A 7,026-nucleotide genomic window follows, 5' to 3' on the forward strand; every position below is an offset into this window, starting at 1 on the left:
GCCAGATTGATCACTTCTGAGACTTTTTAGTTACCAAAGGAATCAAGAAAAACACAAATAATGCCTTACTGTTGATGAAATGCAGTGAGCAAACGCGATAATTCACAATATTCTCAATTCCGATATCTGCACAGCCAATGTTTACCAAGCACTTTAGCTGCTGTTGTCCCTTCAGCTCTCGCTTCTATTTACCTACATTTCGCTTCACTTTTGGAATTATAAAGTTGGGCACACTTACCCCGACTTCCACAATTTTTTTCAGCGCACAAATTCAACATTTTGGCGGTTTTTAACAGGTAGGAAAGTACGCGTTTCTTGTATTAATAACATATACCGGAAGTGACGGATGTCTTCCAGATGGATTGAGCGGCTCCATGCGTCAAGCCCTATGACCCAGTGACCTTACGTGCAACCCCCCTATTCCTTGGAGCACAGGAGGATGAGGGGTGATCTTATAGAGGTGTACAAAATCACCAGAGGAATAGATCGGGTAGACGCACAGAGTCTCTTGGCCAGAGTAGGGGAATCGAGGACCAGAGGAGATGGGTTTAAGGTGAGAGACGAGGGGTGGGAAAAATTGAATAGGAACCTGAGGGGCAACATTTCCACAGTTGGGTGTATGGAACGAGCTGCTGGAGGAGGGAGTTGAGGCTGGGACTATAACAACACTTGGACAGGTACATGGATAGGGCAGGTTTGGAGGGATATGGGCCAAACGCGGGCAGCAGGTGGGACTAGTGTAGATGAGGCATGTTGGCCGGTGTGGGCAAGTTGGGTCGAAGGGCCCGTTTCCGCCCTGTATTACTCTGTCTCTCTCTCTGTTTCTTTCTTTCTTTCTCTCTCTCCCTGTGAAGGGCCTGTTTCCACACTCTATGACCAAGTGACTGCAGCATTTTACCTCCAGTGTGGGGCATCATCATCATCAGGGTGTGGCCCTGAAACGACGCCCAGTTGTTGTTGTTGTTGTTGCTGCATCCTCTTGTCTCCACAGTCGCTGCCCGTCCGTCTGTCGCTGCGTCACATTCACCGCCGCCACCATTTTGTGTCCGCCTTCACACTTAAAAACAAGCAGCCGCCATCTTGCAGCTTCCGGCTGAAGCAACGGCATCGCACTGGCGGTGACGTCACGGCGCAGGGTGGGCGGGTCGGGTAGACGTCATGGCGCAGGGTGGGTGGACGTCACGGCGCAGGGTGGGCGGGGCGGGCTTGACGTCACGGCGCAGGGTGGGCAGAATGAGACAGAGAGGGGAGGGGAGGGGAGAGACAGAGAGAACAACTTCAGGCCCCAGTGACGTTGCCGCGTCAGTAATGTCCTGTTTACCAGATTGTTGACCCTCTGTGTCCCCCTCCCCCCCATCTCATCTGGTGGGGAGTAGAGTCGGGGATGAGGGGAGCGGGAGAGAGAGACAGAGAGAAGAGACAGAGAGAGAGAGAGAGAGAGAGAGAGAAGAGACTGACTCCGAGAGAGATAGACACAGAGAGCGAGAGAAACGCAGACAGACAGAGAGTGAGAGACAGACAGAGAGAGTGAGAGACAGACAGAGAGAGTGAGTGAGAGACAGACAGAGAGAGGGAGAGAGATGATAGACAGAGACAGATAGAAAGAAAGAAAGAGGGAGAGAGAGAGAGACAATGGGACACAGAGAGAGGGATAGTGAGACCGAGAGAGAGATGCAGAGACAGACAGTGAGAGAGATGGAGAAACATAGAAACTAGGTGCAGGAGGAGGCTATTCGGCCCTTCGAGCCAGCACCGCCATTCATTGTGATAATGGCTGATCGTCCCCTATCAATAACCCGTGCCTGCCTTCTCCCAATATCCCTTGACTCCACAAACCCCTGGAGCTTTATCTAACTCTCTCTTAAATCCATCCAGTGCCTTGGCCTCCACTGCCCTCTGTGGCAGGGAATTCCATACATTCACAACTCTCTGGGTGAAAACGTTTTTTCTCACCTCAGTCTTATATGACCTCCCCTTTATTCTAAGACTGTGGCCCCTGGTTCTGGACTCGCCCCACATGAGAGAGAGAGAGAGACAGAGATAGAGAGGGACAGAGAGAGAGACAGAAATAGAGAGAGGGAGAGACAGAGAGAGGCAGACAGAACGAAAGGGAGAGACGGAGAGACAGAGAAAAAGATAGAGACAGAGAGAGGCAGTAAGAGAGAGAGGGAGAGAGAAAGAGCGATAGATACTCAGAAAGAGAGAAACAGAGAGAGAGACAGAAAGAGACAGAAAAAGAGAGACAGTGAGACAGACAGGAAACAAAAAGAGAGAGGGAGAGAGAGGGACAGAGAAAGAGACAGAGAGAGAGACAGACAGATGGAGAAGTGAGTGACAGACAGGAGAGAGAGAGAGAGACTGGGAGAGAGGGGGAGGCAGAAAGAGACAGAAAGAGAGATAAACAGAATCAGAGAGAGGCACAGAAAGAGAGAGAGACAGAGAAACAGAAAAAGAGTGGGAGAGAAGGAGAGAGAGGCAGCGAGAGGGAGAGAGAAAGAGAGAGACACAGAGAGAGACACACGGGAGTGAGAGAGAGAGAGAGAAACAGATAGAGACAAAGAGGGTCAGAGAAAGAGACAGAGAGAGAGAGACACTCAGAGAGAGATAGACACAGAGAGACGGAGGGACAGAGAGAGGGAGAGAGACGGAGAAAGAGAGACACACAGAGAGAGAGAGAGGGACAGACAGAGAGATACAGAGACAGAGAGAGATAGACAGATTCAGAGACAGAGTCACTGAGAAAGATAGAAAGAGAGTGAGAGACAGAGAGAGAGAGAAAGATACAGACAGACACAGAGGGGGGACAGAGAGAGAGAGACTGAGAGACAGAGATAGAGAGACACACAGAGAGAGAGAGATGGAGAGTGAGACAGACAGAGAGGTTGCAAGAGGGAGAGAGACAGACTAAGATAGAGAGAGAGAGAGGGAGACACAGAGGGAGGGAGACAGGCAGAGAGAGACAGTGAGAGAGAGAGAAACAGAGATGGTAGAGAGAGAGAAAGAGGGAGAGAGAGAGAATGGGACACAGACACAGAGAGAGGAAGAGATGCAGAGACAGTGAGAGAGAGAGCGACATAGAGATAGAAACATAGAAATTAGGTGCAGGAGTAGGCCATTCGGCCCTTCGAGCCTGCACCGCCATTCAATATGATCATGGCTGATCATCCAACTCAGTACCCCGTACCTGCCTTCTCTCCATACCCTCTAATCCCCTTAGCCACAAGGGCCACATCTAACTCCCTCTTAAATATAGCCAATGAACTGGCCTCGACTACCCTCTGTGGCAGAGAGTTCCAGAGATTCACCACTCTCTGTGTGAAAGGATTTCTTCTCATCTCGGTTTTAAAGGATTTCCCCCTTATCCTTAAGCTGTGACCCCTTGTCCTGGACTTCCCCAACATCGGGAGCAATCTTCCTGCATCTAGCCTGTCCAACCCCTTAAGAATTTTGTAAGTTTCTATAAGATCCCCTCTCAATCTCCGAAATTCTAGAGAGTATAAACCAAGTCTATCCAGTCTTTCTTCATAAGACAGTCCTGACATCCCAGGAATCAGTCTGGTGAACCTTCTCTGCACTCCCTCTATGGCAATAATGTCCTTCCTCAGATTTGGAGACCAAAACTGTACAGGGTTACAGGGTTTCCTTTATCATTCAGACCGAAGTCTGAACGAAATTTCGTGCCTGCAGTCATACATACATACAATACAATAAAAAAACAACAATAAACACATATTAACATCCACCACAGTGAGTCAACATAGCACCTTCTCACTGTGATGGAGGCAAAAGTCTTAGGGCTGCAGTCTCTTCCCTCCTCTTCTCTCTCTGCGCTGAGGCCACCGGGCGATGTAGCAAACAGTCCCGCGGCTCAAACACCGCGGCCCCGGGGTGGTCGAAGCTGCCGTCCACCAGTCCTGCTGACACAGCCGCTGGCCCGCTGCCGAACCCCGGACTCAGGTCACCGCCGCCAGAACGCCGTCCCAGCCACCGGACCACTGCTCCAGCCCCGAGCCGGATCGCCCTCACGTGAGTACCGTTACCGTCTCAGCCTCGCGCCAGGCCGCCCCGACATGGGCGCCGCTCCTCCCTCGGGCCGGGCAGCCCCGACATGGGCGCCGCTCCTCCCTCGGGCCGGGCAGCCCCGACATGGGCGCCGCTCCTCCCTCGGGCTGGGCCGTCCAAACATGGGCGCCGCTCCTCCCTCTGGCTGGGAGCGCCGCACCTACCCGAGCTCGGCCACTCCGACGGGAGCACCGTTCCTTCCTCGGACCAGGCCGCCCCCCGGGAGCGTCACAGCCCCTCACGGAAGCCCTGTTCCAGCCCCAGAGCCGGGCCGTCCTCACGAGAGCGAGCCCAGGTACGCAATACTCCAGGTGTGGTCTCACCAAGACCCTGTACAACTGCAGTAGAACCTCCCTGCTCCTATACTCAAATCCTTTTGCTATGAAAGCTAACATACCATTCGCTTTCTTCACTGCCTGCTGCACCTGCATGCCTACTTTCAATGACTGGTGTACCATGACACCCAGGTCTCGCTGCATCTCCCCTTTTCCTAGTCGGCCACCATTTAGATAATAGTCTGCTTTCCTGTTTTTGCCACCAAAATGGATAACCTCACATTTATCCACATTATACTGCATCAGCCAAACATTTGCCCACTCACCCAGCCTATCCAAGTCACCTTGCAGTCTCCTAGCATCCTCCTCACAGCTAACACTGCCCCCCAGCTTAGTGTCATCCGCAAACTTGGAGATATTGCCTTCAATTCCCTCATCCAGATCATTAATATATATTGTAAATAGCTTGGGTCCCAGCACTGAGCCTTGCGGTACCCCACTAGTCACTGCCTGCCATTGTGAAAAGGACCCGTTTACTCCTACTCTTTGCTTCCTGTTTGCCAGCCAGTTCTCTATCCACATCAATACTGAACCCCCAATGCCGTGTGCTTTAAGTTTGTATACTAATCTCTTATGTGGGACCTTGTCGAAAGCCTTCTGGAAGTCTAGATACACCACATCCACTGGTTCTCCCCTATCCACGCTACTAGTTACATCCTCGAAGAATTCTATAAGATTCGTCAGACATGATTTACCTTTTGTAAATCCATGCTGACTTTGTCCAATGATTTCACCACTTTCCAAATGTGCTGCTATCCCATCTTTAATAACTGACTCTAGCAGTTTCCCCACTACCGATGTTAGACTAACTGGTCTGTAATTCCCCATTTTCTCTCTCCCTCCCTTCTTAAAAAGTGGGGTTACGTTTGCTACCCTCCAATCCTCAGGAACTACTCCAGAATCTAAAGAGTTTTGAAAGATTATTACTAATGCATCCACTATTTCTGGAGCTACTTCCTTAAGTATTCTGGGATGCAGCCTATCTGGCCCTAGGGATTTATCGGCCTTTAATCCATTCAATTTACCCAACACCACTTCCCGGCTAACCTGCATTTCACTCAATTCCTCCAACTCCTTTGACCCACGGTCCCCTGCTATTTCCGGCAGATTATTTATGTCTTCCTTAGTGAAGACGGAATCAAAGTAGTTATTCAATTGGTCCGCCATATCCTTGTTCACCATGATCAACTCACCTGTTTCTGACTGCAAGGGACCTACATTTGTTTTAACTAATCTTTCTTTTCACATATCTATAAAAACTTTTGCAGTCAGTTTTTATGTTCCCTGCCAGTTTTCTTTCATAAACTATTTTTCCTTTCCTAATTAAGCCCTTTGTCCTCCTCTGCTGGTCTCTGAATTTCTCCCAGTCCTCCGGTATGCTGCTTTTTCTGGCTAATTTGTACGCATCATCCTTCGCTTTGATACTATCCCTGATTTCCCTTGTTATCCACGGATGCACTACCTTCCCTGATTTATTCTTTTGCCAAACTGGGATGAACAATTGTTGTAGTTCATCCATGCAGTCTTTAAAAGTCTTCCATTGCATATCCACCGTCAACCCTTTTAGAATTAATTGCCAGTCAATCTTGGCCAATTCACGTCTCATACCCTCAAAGTTACCTTTCTTTAAGTTCAGAACCATTGTTTCTGAATTAACAATGTCACTCTCCATCCTAATGAAGAATTCAACCATATTATGGTCACTCTTGTGAGATATGGAGACAGAGTGAGATGCAGAGGGACAGTGAGAGAGAGAGATGGTAGAGAGAGACAGAGAGAAAGAGAGAGAGAAAGACAGTGGGACACGGACACAGGGAGAGATGCCGAGACAGTGAGAGAGAGAGAGAGACAGAGATAGAGACAGAAATAGAGAGAGGCAGACAGAGAAAGAGAGAGAGAAAGAGCGAGTCACTCAGAAAGAGAGAAAAAAGAGAGAGAGGGACAGAAAAAGAGAGAGACACAGACAGGAAACAGAAAGAGAGATGGAGCGAGACACATAGAGAGAGAGACAGAGACAGACAGGGTCAGAGGCAGAGAGAGAGAATGCGAGGGAGAGAGAGACAGAGAATGAGAGAGAGAGACAGAGAGAGTGAGATATGGAGCCAGAGTGAGATGCAGAGAGGGACAGTGAGAGAGAGAGAGAGAGAGAGTGAAAAACAGAGAGACACAGAGAAACAGAGACCAGCGACAGAGAGAGACAGAGGAGAGGAGACAGAGAGAGAGAGAGAGTGAGAGAGGCAGCGAGAGAGAGGGGGGAGAGACTCAGAAAGAGACAGAGAGAGGGACAGAGAAAGAGACAGATTGAGAGGGAGAGAGTGACAGACAGAGAGAAAGACACAGAGATGGAAACAGAGGGAGATAGAGAGAGGGACAGAGGGAGAGGGAGAGACAGACAGTGAGAGAGAGAGAGAGAGAGAGATACAGAGAGAAAGAGAGACAGAGACCGAGAAAGTGACAGAGGCAGAGAGAGTGAGAGACAGTGGGACAGAGACAGATATATATATATATATATATATATATATATATAGAGAGAGAGAGAGAGAGAGAGAGAGAGAGAGAGAGAGAGAGACAGAGAGAAACGGAAAGAGGGAGAGAAAGAGAGAGAGGCACAGAGAGAGACAGAGAGAGA

Source organism: Amblyraja radiata, chromosome 15, assembly GCF_010909765.2.
Source record: "Amblyraja radiata isolate CabotCenter1 chromosome 15, sAmbRad1.1.pri, whole genome shotgun sequence".
NCBI lineage: Eukaryota > Metazoa > Chordata > Chondrichthyes > Rajiformes > Rajidae > Amblyraja > Amblyraja radiata.